This window comes from Vulpes lagopus, chromosome 11, assembly GCF_018345385.1.
Source record: "Vulpes lagopus strain Blue_001 chromosome 11, ASM1834538v1, whole genome shotgun sequence".
Classification (NCBI taxonomy): Eukaryota; Metazoa; Chordata; class Mammalia; order Carnivora; family Canidae; genus Vulpes; species Vulpes lagopus.
In genome coordinates, this window is record NC_054834.1 from 90,078,858 (window position 1) to 90,103,243 (window position 24,386).

The 24,386-nt window shown below is 35.7% G+C and overlaps 1 protein-coding gene across 3 annotated transcripts in view; it reads left to right on the forward strand.

Moving 5' to 3' along the window:
- CSRNP3 (cysteine and serine rich nuclear protein 3) overlaps positions 1-24,386 on the forward strand; it is a 198,523-nt gene that overhangs the window by 51,035 nt on the left and 123,102 nt on the right. The window lies entirely within an intron of this gene.

Consider the following 24,386-nt stretch of genomic DNA (forward strand, 5'->3'; position numbering starts at 1 on the left):
ACAGTAAAATTCACTCTTCTTGGTTTTAGTTTCATGTGATTTGATCATTGCACAGAGTTCTGTAACCTTTACCACAATCGAGATATGGAACAGTTCTATCACCCCCAAAATAACCTTGAGCTTCCCATTGTCAACTCTCCCCTCCCCACGAAATCCCTGGCAACTGATCTGTTCTGTGTCACTATAGTTTTGCCTTTTCCAGAATATCATATGAATAGAAACATACAGAATGTAGTCTTTCAAATCTGGCCTTTTTCAGTTAGCATAATGCATTTGAGATTCATTCTTGCTGTTACGTGTATCTGTAGTTTGTTTCCCATTATTGGGAAACAGATTATTACTAAGTAGTATTCCATTGTCCGCATGTACCGCAGTTTGTTTATCCATTCACCCATTGAAGGACACTTGGGTTGTTTAGTTCTTGATGTTTTTGAATAGAGCTGCAATAAGCATCCACGTAGAAATTTTTGTGAGAAACTATGTTTTCATTTATCATGGGTAGATGCCCAAGTGAGATTGTGTATCACATGTTAACTATATGTTTACCTTTCTAAGACACTGTAAAGACTGTTTTCCAGAATAGCTTATACCGTCTTGCATGTCCATCAACAATGTACAAGCATTCATGTTGCTCCACCCCTTCACCACCAGCATTTGGTATTATCAGTTTTTATTTTATTTCAGCCATTCTAACTGTCATTGTGGTTTTTAATTTTCAGCTTCTTAAAGAGTAATAATATTGAGCAAATTTTCTTGTGCATATTCACCACCTATATATCTTTGTGAAGTATTTATTCAAGCATTTGAAATACTTTGTCCAACTTTTTCAAAAAGACTATTTTTAGACCCGTTTTACCTAGATTCACAGCAAAATTGAGAGGAAAATATAAAAATTTCACATATATTCTCTGCCCCCACATGTGCACAATCTCCCCCATTATTGACAGCCTCTACCAGAGTGAGACATAGGTCATAATTGATGAACCTCCCTTAATACATTATAATCACTCAAAGTTCACAGTTTACTTTAGGTTTCATCCTTGGTGTTGTATATTCTGTGGGTTTGGACAAATGTATAATGCCATCACTGTGTCATAGGGAGCGTTTTCACTATCCAAAAAATCTTTTGTAACTCCATCTATTTATCCTTCCTCCCCATCCCCATAATCCCCTGGCAACCACTAATGTTTTTACTGTCTCCACAGTTTTGTCCTTTTCAGAATGTTGTATAGTTGGAATCATATAATATGTAGACTTCTCAGGTTGGCTTTTTTCACTTAGTAATATGCATTTAAGTTTTCTCCATGTCTTTTTTGTGGCTTGATAACCAATTTCTTTTTAGCACTGAAAAATATTCCCTTGTCTGGGTGTATCACACTTTATTCACCTACCCAGGGACATCTTGGTAGCCTCTAAGTTCTGGCAGTGATGAATAAAGCTTCTAGAAACATTCATGTGCAGAAGTTTTGCTTGGATATAAATATTCAACTCCTTTGGGTAAATACCAAGGAGCACAATTGCTAAGTCAAATGGTGAGAGTAGGTTTAGTTTTATAAGAACCCACCAAAGTAGGGCCCCTGGGTGGCTCAGTCTTTTGAGCCTTTGACTCTTGATTTTGGCTCGAGTCATTATTTCAGAGTCATAGGATTGGTCCCCAAGTATGGCTTCATGCTCAGCAAGGAATCTGCTTAAGATTGTCTTTGCCTCCCCCTATACTCCCCGCCCCTCACATTCTCTCTCTCACCCCCCCCCCCAAAAAAAAACAAAAAGCAACAACAAAAAATAAACAAGAGCCCACCAAAATGTCGTCAGAAGTGTTGTACCATTCTGCATTTCCAACAATGAATGAGAATTTTTCTTGCTCCTCATCCTCTCCAGCATTTTGTACTATCAGTGTTCTGGATTTTGGCCATCTAATAGGTGTTAATAGTACTTTATTTTCATTTGTATTTCCCTGATGACATAAGATATGGAACATCTTTCCATATGCTTATTTGTCATCTGTATATCTTTTTTGGTAAGGTGTCTGTGCAGGTCTTTGGCCATTTTTTAAATGCTTTGTTTCTTTTCATTAAGTTTTAAGAATTCTTTGTATATTTTATTTTGCTCAATTTTTTATTGAGTTGCTTTCTATTGTTGAGTTGTGAGAGCTCTTTATAAATATTTTGGATAAAAATCTTTTGGGAAATGTGAAATTTGTAAACTTTTCCCTTTCTGTGGCTTTTTTTTTTTATTCCTAACCTGTTCACAGAGTAAGCATTTTTTACTTTTTTGAAGTCTTATCTACCAATTACTTTTCTCTTATGGGTTGTGGTTTTGGTTTTGTATCAATAAATTCTTTGCCTAACCTAAGATCACAAGGATTTTCACTTGTTCTTCTTCTAAGTATTTTATAATTTCATGTTTTACATTTAGGTTTATGATTAATTTTGAGTAAAGTTTTGATAATGGAAAAAATTGAGATTCAATATTTTGCATACAGACATCCAACTGTTCCATCACCATTTTTTAAAAAGACTATCTTATCTTGATTAAATTGCCTCTGTACCTTTGTCAAAAATCAATCATATTTGTTTAGGTCTATTTCTGGCCTCTGATGTTCTTTCCCACTGATGTATGTATTTATATGTTATTCCATTATCACATTGTCTTGATTACTGTAGCTTTATAGTAAATCTTCAGATCAGATAGTGTGCATCCTCTTCTTTTTCAAAAATTGCTTTGGTATTCTAACTCCTTTGCTTTGACCTATAAATTTTAGGATCAGCTTGTTGATATCTGCAAAAAATCCTGCTGGGATTTTGATTGGAAAATCCCTTGATGTATATTAGAAAATGCTCCAAATACAACTTACATAAGAAAAGACACTAGAAAAAATATTCACAGCATATGTACTCACAAATGGTCAATATTATTAAAATACAGAGAGTTGTTAGATATCACCGAGAAAATCCAAACTTCATTAGGGTAACCGGCAAGGCCATGAGGAAACTTTTTTACAAAAGAAGTTCTGGTGACCTCTAAACTTGAAAAAGAAAATGTTCAACATAACCACTGAGAAAATCCAAACTTCATTAGGGTAACTGGCAAGGCCTTGAGGAAACTTTATTACAAAAGAAGTTCTGGTGACCTCTAAACTTGAAAAAGAAAATGTTCAACATAGCCAGTAATCAAAGACACTTGATAAATAATGCTCACATAAACATATAAAACTTTGGGAAATAGTGTAGCATACTGATAAAGTGCATAATTTTTAAGGTCAGACTGAACTTTGAGTCCATTTTCTACTTGTCTATGAGGTTTTAGGAAAACTTTTTTTTTTTAAGATTTTATTTGTTTATTTATTTTAGAGAGAGAGAGAAAGGGAGAATGCATGAGCAGGAGGAGGGCAAAGGAAGAAGAGAGAGAGATTCCAAAGCAGTCTCCATCCTGAGTGTGGAGCCTGATGCAAGACTTGAACCCAAGTTATCCTGACAAGCCAAAATCAAGAGTTAGAAGCTTGACTGACTGAACCACCCGGGTGCTCCAGGAGTTAGGCAAACTTTAAACTTTCTGATGTTCAGACAATTTACCAGTAAAATAATAATAGAATCTGGCGCATTGTAAACACACATATATATTATCATCGTAAGTATATCAAATATTGGTGAAGATGTGGAGAAATGAACCATGTCACACTATAGGGATGGACAGGTAAATTGATTCAACTTTTCTAGAAAGCAATTTGTCATTATATATAAATGATCTTACTCTTTGTATACTCTTTGACCGAGGGATTCCAAATTTTTTTTTTAAAGATTTTATTTATTCATGAGAGACAGAGAGAGAGGCAGAGACCTAGGGAAAGGGAGAAGCAGGCTCCTCGCAGGGATCCTGATAAGGGACTTGATCCTTGACCCGGGATCAGGCCCTGAGCTGAAAGCAAATGCCCAATGGCAATCCAGGCACCCCGGGATTCCAAATTTTTCTTTATTCTTCTTTTTTAAAGATTTTATTTATTTATTCATGAGAGACACAGAGAGAGCGAGAGAGAGAGAGACAGGCAGAGGGAGAAGCAGGCTCCATGCAGGGAGCCCGAAGTGGGACTCGATCCTGGGTCTCCAGGATCACACCCTGGGCTGAAGGCAGGCGCTTAGCTGCTGAGCCACCCAAGTGTCGCCCAGGATTCCAAATTTTTAAAAGCCTTAATGAATAGTCAGTTGTGAACAAAGAGCTATGTGTACAAATATATTTACTGAGATAATATTGAAATTAATGAAAACTAGAAACCTCTGCGTGTCTGGAAATAACGAATTAATTGAATAAATTATTAAATATCCACTCAAAGCAGTATTCTGAGGTAGTTAAAATAAGTTTTTTCCACAACATATTTTATTATTGGACACCTCTCTGAAATATACTAATAAGTAAAAAAGGAGGCTATAAAACTGCACTCACCGTATGATGCCATTAATGCTCTCAAATGATGTGTAATGCACGAAAGAAAGGGTGATTATATAAATGCATATTACATGCATATATACATTACATAAATGCATATATGCATGCATACACATATACATGTAATAAAACTGATTATATTTGCATAGTTAAGTATACATTTAATTTATTGTCTTGGTGTTTTTCAGTAGTCTCCAAATTTTCTCAAAATACATCTTATTATTATAAGAAAAGATAACTTAAAATATAAAATATGAAAGAACAGAAAATCATAAACTGCTATCAACTATAAAAAGATAAATAGCCAACTACTTAAAACATTATTTCTTAGGTGACAGCGAAGGGTGATTATCCTTATTATTTAAGGACATCCACAAATTAATAAGAACATCAATAAGACTCCATTAAAAAATGGCGTAAAAGAAATGAAAGAACAACTTACATAAAAAAGAAATATAAATAGCTAATTAACAAATGAAAAATTCATCTTCAACAGTACTCAAATGGCAATAAAATGCTATAATTTTATGGCTACCAAATGAATAAGATTTTTTTTTAAGATTTTATTTATTTATTCATGAGAGACACACACACACAGAGAGAGAGAGAGAGAGAGAGAGAGGTAGAAACACAGGCAGAGGGAGGAGCAGGCTCCATGCAGGGAGCCTGACGTGGGACTTGATCCCGGAACTCCAGGATCACGCCCTGGGCTGAAGGTGACGCTAAACCCCTGAGCCACCTGGGCTGCCCTGAACAAGATTTTTTATTGCAAATATGTTTCACTGTCCTATACTCTTGAGGGAAATATGTTATTAGCAAAATATGTCAAACTTTCATATGCTTATGTTTTCTAAACTTAAACAAGCAGTAGATTCCCAGACAAAAGGAAATATATCATAATATTATGTCTATAATGCTCTTTATCCTTGTTTGAAATATTGAAAATAACACACTTGTCCTGTATTAGGCGAATTGTTTTACATATTGTGGTACCTCCAGAAGATAAAATATTACATAGCTGCTAAAATTTCATTTACAAGAAATTTCAAAGACATGAAATGTCATTTCATATGAAATTTATTAGACTATGTTAGGTGAGAAAAATAGACATAAAAAGAGTGGAGATAATATAAATTATATATACACAAAGGACCATTAAAGTGAATAAAGGACTGGGAGAAATTAAATCAAATGATTGGCCAATAGTTTATAATAATGTAAATATTATAAATAGTGTCTGAAATACAGAACTTTCCTTTCAAAAGTAGAATGACAAGTGATTTGTCTTTTTTATTCATTTATAAATGTTTATAATTTTTTTTTAAAGAATTTATTTATTCATGAAGGACACAGAGAGGCAGAGACATAGGCAGAGGGAGACGTAAGCTCCCAGGGGAGCCTGATGTAGGACTCGATCCCAGAATCCTGGGATCACGACCTGAGCTGAAGGCAGATGCTCAACCACTGAGCCACTCAGGCACCCCATAAATGTTTATAATTGTTATATAAATCTTAATTTCAAAAAGAATCTGCTTATCTCCTCTCTGGCCCAAATCTTTTCCTGCTAATGTGTTTACTATCTCAGTTAAAAGTAGCTGATCATTGGGACACCTGGGTGGCTCAGTCAGGTAAGGGATCAACTCTTGGTTTCAGCTCAGGGCCTGATCCCATGAGAATGAGCCCCATGTCGGGCTCTGTGCTCAGTGTGGAGTCTGCTTCAGATTCTCTCTCTCTCTCCCTTCAGCTCACACATACTTTCTCTCTCTCTCAAATACATAAATAAAATCTTAAAAAAAAAAAAAAAAGTAGCCAGTCATCTAAGTTAGAAAGCTACAAAGTAACTAAGATTATTCCTTCTTACTCACTGGACACTTCCAGAAAATCATGACTGAATTCTATGGAGTTTCTTCCTCATGCTACTTTTCATCTCCTCCTGAGTGCTGCGTTGTCACAGCTTTAATTCTGTTGCTTTTCATCTCTCACCTGGATAATGTGAGAGCCTCTGATGAGTAGTACAGATTCCATTTGTGTCTCTTCACATCCAGTCTCAGTACAGCTACCCAGAGACTCAACCTGAAACAAACATCTGACCATGACCTTCAGTCACCCTCATAAATTTCTTCAAAGATTTCCCATACAGTGACAGGATCCAAACTCTACCACTGAGCCAGCCGGGTGCCCCATCACTCTCCTCTTTATACAGAGAGGTTTATTATATCTAATGACTTTTCCAGAAAGTCTCTCTGTGTCCTAGCACCTTTTTATTTATGTCTATCAGATAATTGGCCACCTTATTCAAATTATCTATGTACATGTTACCCTCCCCTCAAGACCAGTGAGCTCTAAAGTCTAATGCATATAACCTGTGGGGGTGAGCAAGATCTTTTGAGAAGCAAAGGAAAAATAGCATCTATCTAGAATTTAAATGAAAATTTGAAAAAAAAGAGAAGTTGTGTTATTCCTATTATTTTTATTTTTCACATGAATATTATGCTAAAAAATTGTTGAAAAATAAGGAAATCAACCAAATTGATCAAAAAATAATATCTGTATTTATGATTTTTAGCATTTCTAACTTCTATATCTAAATATTCGTATAATTTAGATAATATATTTGTAGTTATATATTCTATCATATATATATATATATATATATATATATATATATATATATATATATATATAAGTGAAGTACATCCAGAAACTTTTTTTTACTGGTGGGGATATATGATTTAAAATGCTTGAAGACCATTGCTCTGAAGCTTCTCAAGAGCAAGGAATATACTTTATTTATCCAGAACATCATACAGCAAAGTGTTGGGCACTTACAGATTCTATGTGAACTTTACTGAAATTAAAATTTTAGCAAACTACTATCCACATTTATGAAGTTAGCAATGAAGTCATTAAAAATTTGGATTAAGGTGGTAAATTCTCTGTCTCATTTACTAAACCTAATGTGTATGAGAGTTAGAGGGAACTTAAAAGAGAAAAATAGAAAACAACAAAGGAAAAAGTCCATGCTAGAGTAATTTTCATGATTGCAAATGTTTTTAAATTGCAAGGAATATAAAAGTTTTTTTTTTAGGAATATAAAGTTTTAACAGATGCATGCTTATAGTTTTTCAAAGGTAGCTAAAATAAACAGTGTTATAGACTAGCTCTATAGAGATTTATAAGAGTATACATTTTTAAAGCAAATGAAATTTTGAGGATAGCCTATGTTTGTTGATCCCAACTCTACAAGGTCAGAATTCAAAAGTCCTTTACAATTTTACAAGGAGCTGTCCAATTTATGCAGTATTGACATGCTCATGGGGGATTATCTGCCAATCAATTCCAATACTAATCTCATAGAAGAACTAGAAATCTAAACCACAGAGAGTTCGGTTCAAGTAAGTTTATCTTACAGGAAATGACTTTCTTAATTTTAGTAAAATTATAGTTCCAATTTTGTATAATTCCAGGCAATAAGCATAGGAAAAATGTAAAAAAAAAAAAAAGTCAACTTTTATATAAGGCCATAGAGACATAAGTGAATGAATAAAATATTTACAAGCCATGTTTTAATTTTGTTTTCAGGGTAAAGTTGAAAGTATATATCTAAATATAACATCAGATATTGGAGAGGAATTTTTCTCATCTAATTAGTTTTTAAGAAACATTTTCTGAACATGATGAATTTGGAGATCCTTTTGGATTTTCGTTTTCTACACAATATTATAGCTCTATGTTTTTCCTGCTCTCTCCTTTATTTTAAGCAGAGCTGGTTCTAATATAATTGTTTTTAAGTTTTTAACATCAAGCCCAAAATAAGCATCTAAAACTTAGTATTACCCTTTGAAAATTTTGTTCTATTCTAAGGCATACATTTTCTGAAACAATGTTATTTTTATACCACTCATGATTACCTTTAAGAATCAAAAGAAATGAATACACAGTATGAGATAGTTCTCATATGGCCTCATATATTAGAAAAAAAATAAAACCAACAGACGGAACCTATTTCAGAACACCTAAAAAAAAAATCCCTTAGTATTAAAGTTCTTTTGTTTTCCAAAATGGTTTTTCAAAACAGAATAATATGATATAGTTTGAGCACAATCAGTTAAGGAATTGTTTTCAACACAGGTATGATTTCCAGTTGTCAGTACCATATAACTATTTCTTTTACACCCAGCAGAGGTGGCAGCTTTACCATTTTCTTCAATAAAAAAATGGAAGTGTTGGGGGGAAAATGGCTGTAATTTTTGTGCATTATTTTATCTCGAGGTATTTTCTTTTTCAGGTCTAAAGAAAGAAATATGGCCTAAGTAACAGCCCAAAATACAAAAGTGCATTTAGAATTATACACTGACTCATTCCCAAACTCTCCTTAATTATCATCACCCTCATCTCAGACTGATTGAGGAACTGTCCTGCTTTGAAATCCATTTTTTGATGCATCCTATTGCAATGGGAATCCTTTACTGGGCTCTCTCAACTCGACAATCTCATAAGGGTAAAGGGCATAACAAACTGCTAAAAGAGGCCAAGCTGCCTCATGCTCACATTGTGTGCTCTGTGTTGAAACTTCCAGAGGTTTATTGATGCAGTGGGACTAGAAAAATGAGAACAGAACCAATTTTCTCCATGGCCTTCACCCTTTCTCATAGACCACAAGATAACCGCTGTTATCAAAAGGAAACTAGAATTTTCCTCTTCTGTTTTTTGTCAAGCTAAAATAATGGGATTTCTTTTTTCTTCTCAAGGATGTTTTACTAGGTTAAATATCAATCTTAGCAGGATATGGCTTATATTTGGAACAAGCAGTGTGTTTCCATTTCTTTTCCTCTATTACTGATATGTGAATAATATGAGTATTAAAATGATCTTATATTTAAATTTAAAGGTTTTACACTACTTGACAAAAGTTAGAAAATTTTGTGTATGCAAGAACAAAATATAATTTTTTATGGTTTCCAACATACCATAAAAAGTTTGTGTTGATAAAATCAATACAACATATAATAAATCCGAAATCTAGAAAAGAATGAATTCTTCCCATAAGAATAAAATTTGAGAAAAAATATAAAGAAAGAAAATAAGGCTAAAATAAAATGTGTGTACTGAAATTAATTCATCAAAGATTATGCTACTTTCTCTAGTAAAGGAAGATCTTGCTTTAAAATTAAAGAATCAGGATCACGCCTGGATGGCTCAGCTGTTGAGCGTCTGCCTTTGGATCAGGGCATGAACCCAGGTCTGGGGATCGAGTCCCACATGGGGCTCCCTGAAGGGAGTCCGCTTCTCCCTCTGTTTATGTCTCTCTGCTTCTCTCTGTGTGTCATGAATAAATAAATACAATCTTTAAAGGAAAATTAAATTAAGAATCAAAATGTGGTGTATTCCAGTAAGATGAGGGCTGAAAAAACTGGCAGTCTGAGAACTAAAGTTTTATTTTGTGCAGCCATCATAGACTACCCCCCACCAGTCAAATTGCTGAATTTCCACTACTTCCCCATTTCTTACCTTCTGCTGTTTCACATATTTTTTTTTTTGGTCTGTCTGGCCCTGAAGTCGCCTGAATTTGTAACCTCAGCTTTAAAAAGTAATTGCATGTTTTCAAAAACATTGACAAGTGTGTAGAACAGATCCTCTTACATATTATCGGTAGATATGTAAATTCTTTACAATGTTTTTGAGAGTATTTGGCAATATTTACCAAAACATTAATTCCTTCAACTCTTCTATCTTTTGGAAGTTATTCTACAGAAACACTCATACAGGCACATAAAGGTTGTTCAGTGATACATTGATGCAATTAAAAAATGGAAACCTTCCAAATACTTGTCAATAAGGTATTAATTTAATAAATTATAGTCAATCCATATAATGAAATATTATATAGCTCTTTAATAAAAGAATAAGGTAATTCTAATAAACACTGACATGAAAAAAGAAATATTAAGTAAAAAAAGAAAGTGGAAATTTCATGTTTCTGTGAAAAAATATTTCATTAATATAATAATACAATAGTATATTGCTAATATAAACCAAATATAAACTGGTATTAGTAGCTATCTCTGATGGGGTGGGTGGAATTATGACATATTTCTTGTATTCTAAACCCATATTCCTGTAATATTTAAATTGGTAGACAAGCATATATGACACATAATAAAAATCTAAGCTATAAAATCTAAAACACCAAAACTTTCTATTAAAAAATCAGATAAAAAATACATTTTCCTATATTTAAGAAAATGGCTATTGACAGTAAGAATAATGGTATATAATATGGTTCAAATTATAAACAATCCTTGGGTTATGTTTACTAGCCTTTTGTTACTTTTTTGTTTTCCTATTTAAATGAATAAAATGCATTTTTAGATATATAAGAAAATTGTCAAATTCTAACTCATTCTTTGATAGAAGAACACTTAAATATTTAGGAATATCTTTTTCATAGACATAAGAAGAAGAACATGTTTGGAGCTTCATGAATAGTGTTATGCTGAGGATCAGGTCTATTCCAAACGCTTTAGATATCTCTTCTTCTGACTCACACTTTTTAAAAATTCTGTAATAACCTGTTTTGGAAGGAAAGGAAAGAAAAAGTGTAATCCTCCTACTGTTGAGAAGAAAAATTTGTCATCTCTGACTTAATCATGAACTAGGCAGTAAGTTACAAAGTAAACTGGGCAAAATTTAGATGCCCTGTCCTTGTAAACCACTTGGTCTACAAATGGACAGATGATTTACAGTATGACCTTCCTGTCATCAAGGATAGGATCAAGAGTGAGGCAAGCTTGCATGCAGGAGAAGGAATTTGTGTGCTAGCCTTGGAAAATTTTATGTCTGACCTGATCTCAGTGACAGGTTTATTGCCATGATGAGAGAGAATTAAAACCTTCCTGGCCTAGAGAGAAGCCTTAAAATAAAGAGGGGATCACACTCTGGAAAATGAGATCATGGCTTGGACTATTGTCATCATTATCAATAGCAAACATATACCGAGAACCCACCAGATGAAAGGCACTGAATTAAGGGTGGTGAGCCTGATGTTATAAAACCCACATGAGAAGCTGACAGAATGATATATATTTACACAGTTGATTTACTAGTGTATTTAGTTATTGTGGACATCATCAGAATTGGTAACATTTGAACATTTCTGTCTCCATGACACCAAGTCTCCTCTCTGGCGAAAAATGCACACAGAAGTTTGCATGTAAAATTGGAAGTTTGTTCCTCCATATATCCCTGGCTTTACTTTAAAATGAGCTTTTTAGGTTAACACTAGAGATGGAAAAGACAATCTGGATTTGAAAACCAGGGTGTATGTACATTTGTGTGCCAATAATAAGCTTTCAAAATTTATTTTAATTAAATATTGACCAAATATGTCAACACAACCTTTCTGAACATTCGTCAGTTTAAATAGAAAATGTCATATATCCTAGTTGCTTGTCAAATGATTGTTGTTGTTGTTGCTGCCTTAATGTTAGTTCGGAATACGCAGCCTCTAGGCTTAAAATGCAGATTGATTTGACCTCAAATAACTCTTATCTATTTATTATTAATCATGCTGAAATGGGTTGCTTCAAAGTGCATCTGGTATGCTTTTTACTCCTTTCCTAAGAGTCGATGACTAAAGTTTCTACAGTGTCGCCATAAATTAAAGCTGAATATACTTTTCCCACAATTCTACTCATTAAAGAACATGCCAATATCCCATGACCACAGGAAAACTATACTTTATCATTGAAAGTATTGGTTCCGTCAAGTGACAAATAGATAACAACTGTCTTTAAGACGTAGGTATTTTTCTAGGTGTTTATCGACCTCACCTTTATGAAATTACTCTTAAAATTTCTGGAGTATGTAACATCAAATATATGTCAAGCCCTACAAATCAATATAGCTATCAGGAATGTGTATAAGATTGTTTGAACTCTGGGGCTCCCGGGTGGCTCAGTCGGTTAAGTGGCTGCCTTAGGCTCTGGTCACGATCCTGGGGTCCTGAGATCAAGCCCCGCCTCAGGCTCCCTACTCAACGGGGAGTCTGCTTCTCCCCTTCCCTCTGCTGCTCATCCAGCTCCTACTCACGCATGTGTTCTCTCGCTCTCTCTCAAATAAATGAGATCTTTAAAAAAAAAAAAAAAAAAGATTGTTTGAGCTCTGACTCTGCCACAGAGATGCTGATACAAACAGATTCTGGCAAAATCTGCTCATCCTTCCAAAAGTGATATTTAATCGTGATCCGCTATAAGTACTTCTTTCACATTTGTTAGTTATTGGACACATTAGGTGTTACAGGAGAACAAGAGTTTAAATTATGTTTTCGATTATACAGATGAATAAGTAATATGCATTCATATTCATTGATATGTATTAATTAAGATCTGCTGCAAGACTGTATGTCGTTGCCCTGGGTACAGCTATTGTCTCCATATTGTGTGTATGGCAGTCCCCAAAGGGACACTGAAAACAGGACACTTAAAGTGAACAATTGAACAGGAAACTGCCTTCCCTCTCCCGTCTCAGTGGACCTTCCAAAAGAACTACCCACTGCAGTTCGTACATCTATTTTCGCATCGCTCTATTGTCTCTGCTGCCCAGCACAGAAGATAAATCAGCTCCTTCAAATGTCAGGAAAGAAGGACAGTGGATAACCAACTTGACTATTACTGACACATTCAACTCCATGCTGCTTTTTTTGTATTTGTGGCAAAGGGACAAAGCACTGGGGGTGGGGGGGTGGGGGGGTGGGAGTAACCACTTGCTGAGTGCCAGTGTTTTACAGATTCTGACTTGGTGAATACTGAGCCTCAGCAATTTGTTGGCCATCCAGTAAAGACATTCAGACACTGAACAACAGGGCACCCAAAGACCCCTAATGCCAGAAACTTTGCCTTGAATTTTGCAAAAGGGATTATCTTTGGCTCCTAGATATATGATGAATCATATTTATCTGCTCTCTTATATCAGTGTTGTATTATGAGTACCTGAAAGAGTTTTTGCCATCCCTATCTTCTGTCAATATTGTGTATAAAAGGGGAAAAGTTATTACTAACTTCAGCCTCACTTCATATGGATTATTAGCAATTACACAGAATGTAACACAGCCTCTCAACAAAGCTCATATATAAATATATTTATAAATATAAATATTTAATATAATATAATATTATAATATAATATAATATAATATAATATAATATAATATAAATATTTATAAAAATATAAATATATATTCATAAATATAAATATATTTATAAAATATAAATATATATTCATAAATATAAATATATATTTATATAATTATATATATAAATATATATATTTTTACATCTCATTTCTGGTACCTCAAAGGAGCATCATTATACTTCTTACTCGGAATTTCCTTCTCTGTGCCCTCTTGCTCTTCCTTTTCCCCACCTTCCCCTCCCCCCTTTCCATTTTCTTCTCTTATTGATCTTTGAGTTTCCTTCCCTCTGCCTTGATTACATGTACGACCCAGAGCTGCTGCTTGCCTTCCATTTTTCTTTTTGATTCGTTCAATTCAGAAAGCATTTATTATCTACCATGTGTGCAAGCACTGAGCATCGTAAGTGAAGAAGAAATAGGAAACTAGGGAGCTTTTTTCCCTTTGGCTCCTAAGGAGGGGTGAGAAAAGCAAAACTAGAACGCTTGAGGATAGAGGAAGAAGACAGAGTCAGCCTTGATCTTTAGTATTCCTAGCGAGGACCACCACGCCAGCAGTAACCCCAGTAGTTCAGCAGTGGCTACAGTTCCTCAAAGGGGCAAAATCTTCCACTTGATGCTATAGCAGTGTCTATAAATACAAATACCCCTAAGAGAAATCTAGTTAATCTCTCCCTATTTGGGATTCCCATGGTGCATTGTTTAATTTATTTTATTATTATTATTATTATTATTATTATTATATACCACTTTGCCTCTAATTGTGCTATTTCCCCCCAACCAGTAGGAGAAAAGTGGGGCAGGCCATTTTGAGACTCTGGGATTCCAATTTCCAGTGATACCTTTTCCCACTCACTAGCATTCTCTCTTCTTTGGAGATCATATTAGCTCCCTCTACTTTTCCATATTCTTCATAAAGTCATTATCCTTGTGTTCTCTACCACTTACTCACTGGCCACACTTCCATTCCACCTGTTTCTCTATAACTCTAAGAAAGGAGGAATATGTCCAGTCTTTCATTATTTCCAGGTAACTTTAAGAACCATTTTTCTGGAATTGCTTTTGAAATGGATCATTGCCTTTTTCAATGGCATTCCTCCTTAGCATCTTGGCTTAACATTTCTTCTGTGCTTTTCATAATAGTCTCCAGGAATAGAAACAGATATTCTATTCCTTTGCTTCAGTTGAAGTGTCCCTTTCCCCTTAATTAAATAATAATGAAATGGCTTCTCTTTACTCTGAGTCTTGACATATTTTCTGGAATGTGACAATACATTTGTGAATACTATTTTAGGGATATACTCCTCATTTATGAAGGATCTAGCATCTGTCACCATTGCTAAGTACCTGCCTTAGCAAATTCTCAAATAGCAAAACCTGCTATGGGTAACATTTCTAACACCTCTTACTTTAAAATCACCCCAAATATATTTAGGATTTCCCCCACATTTGTTAAAGAACTATTCTTCATGATGGACTATAGCAAACATGAGCTATCATAGGGTAGCAGGTTGAGAAAGTAAAATGCTATTTAAGCAACCATGATAGGCTTAAGTTTTCTTTGAGTCTTATTCTTTTTCTTTAAAATTCATGCAACTCTCTGTATTCAGCTTCATGGCATACTTACATGTATTATAAAAGAATGGGATGTTTTGATTGCTTAAGGCATTTTCTCCAAAATGTTTTCAGTAAAACCAAAAGATCAATATGCCCTGTTTTTACTCTGTGGTTTCATATTATGTCCAACTTGCCTCACTTGATAGGCAGCGAAAGACAAGAATTTGCTTTTTCCTTCATCCTGCTCAACTAGGATAGAATTTTTGTAGCTAACCTACTTGATTTTCTTCCAGTCATGTACTTTTTCCCTCACTCTTAAGTAAACTGACATTTCACCTGACATTATATAAAAGCCTCACCTATTTGTCCAATATGTAATTATTTTTCCCAATACTTATATATTTTGAGCATTTTTTATAGCTGTTTCTAGATGTCTTTGATTAAGAACTCCAAGGGGACAAATGCTTTGTTCTTTTCTATAATTTACATTGTGACCTGCACAGCTAATGTGTAACAGGATGTTTAATAAAGGCATCTTGATGATGATTTTAAAATTTATTTTCCACAGCTTTCTTTATATAACCTTCTCGCTTGAACTAATGTGGATTTATATTGCACTGCAGGTGGTTCCGTGTCAGAGACATGGTTAACAATAAGAAAGAAGTTAGGCAATAACAGCAGCAATTGTTGATATCAAAATGGCATACGTTTTTAAAATTAATGTATAAGAGATTTTATTTTTATTTGAGACTAGTTCTTGGCTGAGGACGTCTGTTAGTGACTATTTTTGGGACAAATTATAAAAATACTCTCTTGACTTAAAACAAAAGGTGCTAGAGATCAGAATAAATCTGCAGGTGAAGCCTCATCCTTGAACTAGAGAGATCTCCAGAGTTGTTGGTAATATGCCAATAAACCCAAAAGATGAAATGCCAGAAGTAATTGACCTATAGTCCATCCCCAATAAAACAACATGAAATTACAATCTTCTGCAGCCCAAACCTCTAACCTATTACTATTCCTGGAGAGAAGAGTGCACTGTTTCACTGAGGCAAGGTGTCGGCAGGCAACCAGAGCTCCTTCTCTTTTTGCTCTAAAATGCATTGACTAGGCTGTTGAACTTGTTTATATTATTTGCTTCAGTGGCTTGCCTTGGCAAATTGCTCCCTGTCTTTATTGTTAAATTCAGTGTTCTGGTAGTGTTTTAATTTTAGTTTGTAGCCTAGTGTTTAACGTTTCCACTAGCGTAAACAATATTGGATAAGTTAATATTCTCTCTGAGATAGAAGTTCATAAATTTTATCTGGTCCTCTATTTGGAAGTCTTTTACTCAATATGTAGAAAGCCTTTATTTTTTGCATTTAAAAGTATCTTAATTTTATGGGAACCATAATTAATACCTATAATTTTATCCTCTGCTCTGCTGCTAGGCAAGACATTCTCTTCCTTATCTCCTTTGAATGCTTAATGGTGAAGTCAGTTTCTCCCTACTGTTCTTTACTCACTAAGCTCTAGAGACATACAGATGTCCCCCTCTATTTCACAAGACACCTCATTGATCTTTCCAGTTTTATTGTACCAGTTCTTTGTTTTCCACAGGAATCCCTGCTGGCTTGTACCTACAGGATTCTTGCTATATTCTGAATTACCTCATTAGTCTAAGTCTCTAAACCTGAACTCTGAGTTCTGCAACTCAGAGGGAGAACTTAGCTGTCCGGTTCTGACTAGAAGAGACAGTCCATTTTCTGGGCGCGGTAGTTTAATAGTCCTTCTGTATTTTTCTTTAACATGGTTTCCAGATATTTGTGTAATTTATGCATCTAGAAATAGCATCCCAGGAACATTTTGCATATATTTTAAAAGGCCAAATATTTTTATATGGCAGGGTTTTCACTGAAAGTGCACCTTTCCAAAAAAAAAAAAAACTGTCAGATAACAACATCACATATTGCCCTGACTTCTTGAATTTGGAGTATTTAATATTCCATCGATCAACTTCTTTTGCTTGAATACCAGCTGAACAGTCAGTTGCTGTTCAGAGTTCAAATTCTAGTCCAATCCGTAATCTGGAGCTTCTGGCCTCTCTCTACCCCATGGCCTGGTAGGTAATCAAATGCTTTCTATCACTTGGATTTTTTAGACAGTGAGAAAGGACTGTGGGGTTCTTTTATTTATTGTGTTACTCACTATTGGAGACTGTAGTTTATGAAGGAAAAATCCTTTTGCTTTGTTCTCTACCCAATGGCTTTTCACATAGCTTCTAGAAATTGGGCTCTCGTGACTGATGAGCATTATAGAGATTGTCCTAAGGCCTCTCTCCTTTGTCTTTAGTGTCTTCAACCTAACTTTAAAATTGGAGGTCTGCCTACCATATAATGGGTGGTACCTTCCTCTGAAATTTTCTGCTCATTTCTTTTCTTTTTTTTTTTTTCTGCTCATTTTATAGCACAGATTCTTCTCACACATCTAGAGCACTGCAGGGCATCCAGCCCCACTGACACATACCATGAGATACAAAGATGAATTAGGTCATCTATGCCTACAGAAACCATGGATATGGACACAATAGCTACTGAGCTCACACATGGCCGTGACAAATGTCATGCCCCTCTTTCTACTCTAAGTACATAAGTCATAACCTAAGCTATTGTTTCCATTCCTCCATTGTGTACTCCATGCAGGGACAAATCTCCATAAACCTCAGGTTTAGGGTAAATGCTCACATTTGCCAAACTAGTGGGGTAGACAGTCAATTAATTCCTTCCACAGATTTTATTTTTTTTTCAAGATGTTTATATAGTATCAGAAAATCAAGGTCACATAGGTACAGGGCAAAACTGTCTTCTTACCACTGAGGAAACTCAGACTATGTGGGGTCAAGTGATTTGTCCAAAGTCTTGGCCAGGTCTAGAACCTGGAAATCTGTTTACTACTGTAGTGTCCTTGCAGGCAGTTTTGAAATATAGCTATCACAGCCTTGGAGCAGTGGTTAAAATTGTCAAAGACTATTTTTCAAATTGCTCATTCCCTTCTAGAACTTTTAATACTTCACCCTAACACTTCTGACATTCTACTTCCTCCTTTGGAAAATTAGTTTGCTTATTTCAGAGTATCCCTGATGGGATTATTCTGTGTGAATGAATGGCATGAAAAAACTAGACGTGTTGAAAACCAGGCCTTTGAGAATCAGATGAACTTTCTTAACAATAACAACAACAACAAAACCCCATACCCCAAAATGTTTATATATGATTCCTAGAACTCATGAAATTCTTAAAACTCATTATTACTACTTGGTACTGATGCTGTCAGCATTTGTGAAAAAAAAATATGATACATGCTATGAAATAAATATAGTGATACACGATAGACATGTGTATGTATATAAACATCTAATATTTAAACCAAAAGACTCAATTTATAGTGTAACATTAGTTGCTTTTTTCAGTTGTCAGTATATTATGAACCTTTTTTCATATCAGCAAATATTCAATGATCTCACAATTTTAATGCTGAGTTATATCACCCTGTATGGGTATATCATATTATACTATGCTAAGACATATACTATGTTCTAAACAATGAGGTTGTTTATAGTTTCCCACTCTTCCTAATGAACCTTAGAGTTAAATCTTTGAATACATATATGATTGTTTTCTGTGCATAAATTCCTAGAAATGAATTTTAAGACTTTTGATAAGCAATATCAAATCAATAGACATTTATCTTACATAGTTCTAATTGCAAATGATCGTGATAACCTCTCTTAGTAATAGACTATTATGTTGGAATAGACATGATTATTTAGAATAGTCATACCTATTAAGATCTCTGATGATAAGTTTTTATGGAGTATTCAAAAGTAAATCTGAATGATAGTTTTCTGAATTTATCAGGAATCTGTGCTTTAATATGTAGCGGTGGACTCTCAAACTCTGCCGAATCAGATTGAACAACCAGTGGGCTCTTATTAGTAGTTGAGATATGCTGTGTGGCTGTGTCCTTTCCTGAATAGGCTGAGGGGACAGATATCTGGCTTCTTGGAATGGCTGAAACATCAGCTGACTCACATTTAATTTGAGGCCTTGGGATTTTTTTCTACCTGAACCAGACCAGGCTATCTCATCGATCTTCCCTAACTATGCCAGACATCTACCTGGACTGCAAAGCTCCGGTGGCTCTTGTCCCTAAGTTCTTTCTATTTTTTTTTTTTAAGATTTTATTTATTTATTCATGAGAGACACAGAGAGAGAGGCAGAGACACAGGCAGAGGGAGAAGCAGGCTCCAGGCAGGGAGCCTGACATGGGATTTGATCTCAGGACTCTAGGATCACGCCCTGGGCTGAAGGCAGGTGCTAAACCACTGAGCCACCCAGGCATCCCCCTAAGTTCTTTCTAGATTCTTATATTTGTTAACCTTTCGTTAATGAAATGTATATCTAATTGGTCAGTTTTTTTAATTAATAGAATAAAACGCTTGTCACAAGAAGCCTGCAACTTAAATTATACTTAGCTAGTAAAGATAGAAATAAAAATTAGTTGAGATGATTTACCTAAAATCTTGTGAACATTTAAATTATATATTTTTTTAAGATTTTTTTTTTTTAATTCCTGAGAGACACAGAGAGAGAGAGAGAGAGAGAGAGAGAGGCGCAGAGACACAGGCAGAGAAAGAAAGAAGCACGCTTCACGTAGGGAGCCCGATGTGGGACTTGATCCCAGGACTCCGGGACCACAACCTGGGCCGAAGGCAGGCACTAAACCGCTGAGCCACCCAGGGATCCCCTTAAATTATATTTTAAACAGAATGTGAAACTGGATGTGCAATTATTATTATTATTATTATTATTTTTAGTAAACTCTACACCCAGTGTGAGGCTTGAACTCATGACCCCAAGATCAAGGTCACGTGTTCTCTCAACTGAACCAGCCAGTCACCCCTGCATATGCAATTATTACCACATTTTCAGTATCATCTAGTTCTAGATTAAAAAGGTTAAGTATATTATTTTCTGTTAATTAAAAAAAAAATCTGATCTACCCTGAGGAAGGACAGATTTCTCAGTCATGGAAATCAGTTATTTTCATTCTATTCAGGATTGTGTTGATTCTTCTACTGAAGGTAGAAGTTGATCAAAATAGTAGGATTTACCTTATTTTAAACTTGCAATAACATCAGTGATTTTAAATCATACATTCAATAAATACATTCAATAAATAAATACATTCAATAAATACATTCAATAAATACTCATGAAGTCTTATTCTAGGGCCTTGAACACATCAATGAATGTTGATCTCATTTCGAAAGAGATCGAAATACTGCCTTCCAGGAGTTTATTTTCCAGTGAAAGAGGACAGAAATTAGAAACTAATACAATATTATGTTATATTTCTATATTATGTATACATATCGTGTATACATATTATATAAAATATCATGTACACATATTATATAAAAACATGTAGCATGTTAGAAAGTGATATGAAAAAAAGAAAAATAGAACTGGGGAAATGGGATCTGAAATACAAAGTAGGAAGCAGATTGTGAGTTTAGGGTTTACCGAAAGGGGAAAAATGGAAGGAAGTGGCGGAGGTGGCCCAGGCTTACCTGGGACGTTAGTGTTCCAGGCAGAGGGGACAGCCGGAATGAAAGCCCTTGGTTGGAGGAAGCTCTCATGACCACAGTACAGCAGGGAGGCTATAAGTGGCTCAGGTGATGAAGACTGAGTAAAGGAAGACTTGTAGGTGGGAGAGTCAGAGGAGTGGAAGGGCTTTGTTTATAGAGGCCTTTTGGCTAATAAAAGACTTTATTACTCTGAGTAAATGAGAGAGCCCTTGAAGGGTTTTGAGAAGAATGTGGCATCATCTGACTCAGAGATTTGAAAGGATCCACTAGGCTGCCATGTTAAAAAATTTACTGTCCAAGAGAAAAAAAGGCAAAACATGGAGACCTTTCAGGAGGCTTGGTTAGGCTGGGTGAAAGCTGTGGAGACACTCAAAAAAATAGGGTCTAAATTCTGGTTCTGTTTTGAAGACAGTTCCAATGGGGTCTATTGACAGTTTTCATGTGCTAGAATAGAAAAAGAAACCAAAATAATGGAGCAACTGGGAGTCAAATATGATCAGTAGACATAGAGAAGGTGACAGCAGGATTGAGCAGAAAATCAGAAGTTCAGGTGAGAACATAGTAAGTTTAAAATTATTGGCGTCCAGGGTGCCAGGGTGGTTCAGAGAGTTAAATGTTAGACTCTTGATTTTGACTCAGGCCATGATTTCAGGGCCACGCACTGGATGTGGAGCCTGCTTGGGATTTTCTCTCCTTCTCCTTCTGCCTCTCCCACTGGTCTATAAATAAATAAATAAATAAATAAATAAATAAATAAATAAGTTATACATTGAAGTGGAGATATTGAGAGGGGCAGCTAAATATCAGGCATGGAGTTCAGAACAGTCTTGACAAGGACACCAAGTGGTTCAGCAGTTGGGCATCTGCCTTTGGCTCAGGCCATGATCCTGGGGTCCTGGAATTGAGTCCCACGTCGGCCTCCCTGCATACAGCCTGCTTCTACCTCTGCCTGTGTCTCTGTCTCTCTCTCTGTGTCTCTCATGAATAAATAAATAAAATCTTTTTTTTAAAAGTTTAAAAAAAGAAAGATCTTTATAGAACATACAGGTTTGGGAGTCTTCAGACTATAGATGATAGGTAAAACCATGAGGCAGCACAAGATCACAAAGGCAGTAAATATAAATTAAAACAAGAGCCAAGTCTTGAAATCTGACCCTCTCCAATTTAATTAATATTTGGGAGAGGAGAGCAGTACCACCAGAGGAAACTGAGAAAGACTAACCAGTAAAGTAGGATTGTACCCCAAAGATGTGGCTCCATGGGTCACAGTGAAGAATGTGCATCAATGAGAAGGGAATGATTGGTTCTGTCAGTTGCTTCTGATGGGTCAAGCAAAAGGCAGATTGAGAATTAGCCATTGCGTTTAACATCATGGAGACCACTGATGGCCTTGAGAGCAGTTTTATTTAGTGTGCTGGTGAGATTAAAATCTGATTTAGGGAGGTTTAAGAGAGAATGGATGAAGAAGATTTAGTGTGCATAGATAATTATTTCAAGGAGTTTCTCCACAAAAGGGAGCAAAGAAAGCAACAGTAACCAGAGGGGAGATGGCATCAGGAGAAGGTTGTTATTTTTTTAATCAAAGAGATAATAGCAGATTTATAGGAAAATAATCCAATGGAGAGTGAGGGATTAATGACATGGGAGAAGGAAAGAATTACTTCTTCAGTGTCCTTGACCAAGCAAGATGGGATGGGATCTAGTGCATAGAGAAAAGGAAGATAGTGGAGAGATTTTTAAATATACTTTGACCCTGTATAATGTCAAGGGGTCATTTTAAAAATAGTTCAAGGAGTCCAAGATTCAGAGTGGAGGTTGGGAGCGCATTGATAGGTGTCTGGGGTTGTTGTCACTTTTTTTCCATGTTATTCATTTTTTAGCTCTTAAACAGTGGCCATGAGGATAGCAGCCAAATATATTTGATCTACTCTGTGTGTCTGGTGCCTCACATGGATCCTGGCACATTAAATAGGTATTTAATAAATATTTTCCAATTGGCTGATTAGATGAAGGAGATATTTTATTTTCTTCTCCTTTACCTGTATTTCTTAAAATTAACTTAACATTTATTGCTTTTTAAATTAAAGAATGAACATTATTAATCTTTTTTTTTGTAAAAGACGTTATTTATTTATTCATGAGAGACACAGAGAGAAAAGCAGAGACCCAGGCAGAGGAAGAAGCAGGCTCCATGCAGGGAGCCCGACGTGGGACTCTATCAGGGGCCTCTAGGATCACGCCGTGGGCTGAAGGCAGGCTCTCAACCACTGAGCCACCCAGATGCCCCAAGAATGAACATTATTAATCTTAAAGAGATTCCTGGATTCAGGAATCTATGATTGATGATTTCAAGTGAAGTGCAACATTTGAAACAGTCTACCTTGGGTGATTGCTAAATACTGTGTAATTTTGAACCAAAATTAAAGAATTTATTTATTCATGAGGGACACAGAGAGAGAGAGAGGCAGAGACACAGGCAGAGGGAGAAGCAGGCCCCCTGCAGGGAGCCCAATGTGGGACTCAATCCCAGGACCCCAGGATCACGCCCTGGTCTGAAGGCAGATGCTCAACTGCTGAGCCACCCAGGCGTCCCTGTGAACTAAAATAATGTGCACTGGATGCCAATAATTTGGTAAGGCTTCACATTTATCTAGTAAAATATGAAAATCAGCTCCATTTACAGTTTTAAAACTGAGGCTCACAGATATTAGGTAACTTGTCTGAAACCACAATGAGAAGTGAAAGACCTGGACCCATTCTGGATCCGTCTGACTCTCCGCTCCTTTCACAAAGCTGTCTATTGCAATGCCAGCACCCTGCACAAAAATCTTACCCAAATGCCCGGTGCAAAGCTTTCTTCGAATCAGACTCCTTCTGAGCAGTTTCTTCACCACAAAAATTCAGAACTGTCATCTATTAGCCTCTTAGGATCTCTAGAAGCACATTTGAATGAGGTCAGATTGTCCCCCAACAACATAATGTACAGCCAGGATGTGTTTGATGGTAGATACCTATCTAGTACCCAAGGGGTGGTGGGGGGAGAGACGCCCCTTCCCATATTGAAAGCCATCCTAATCTGGGACCCTAGAAAACTACAAAGCAGAAAGTGAATTACTTGTGCTTTTTTCAAAAGTGGAATGCCAACTGACTGAGGGAAAAGTAGAGAACTTAAGTCAACGTTAGCTTTGTTCGGATCTTTTAAGAACTTGTGGTGCATTAGTAAGCGGTGTAAAAAATCATTTCAAACAACATGAAATCTACTAAGCAAAAGGTGAACGCTTCCTCCGTATCTCCCTCTGATTTACCCCCCTCATAACTGATAAGCACAGTCCACACTGGCCAGGTGTCCTCTGAAGCCTTTTTCTGTATACAGTAAAAAAACCCACTATCTTAGTGTTTTCTTCTCTGGAATCTACCGATGACCCACATTCATGTTAACACTTGCAGAGTATTTCATACTGCGAATGTGTCATTACTCATGCAACTATTTCTATACGGAAGGACATTTGAGAGTCTCTTCAGAGTTTCACTAGTACGGATAGTGCTGCAACAAGCATCTATGTATTTCCAA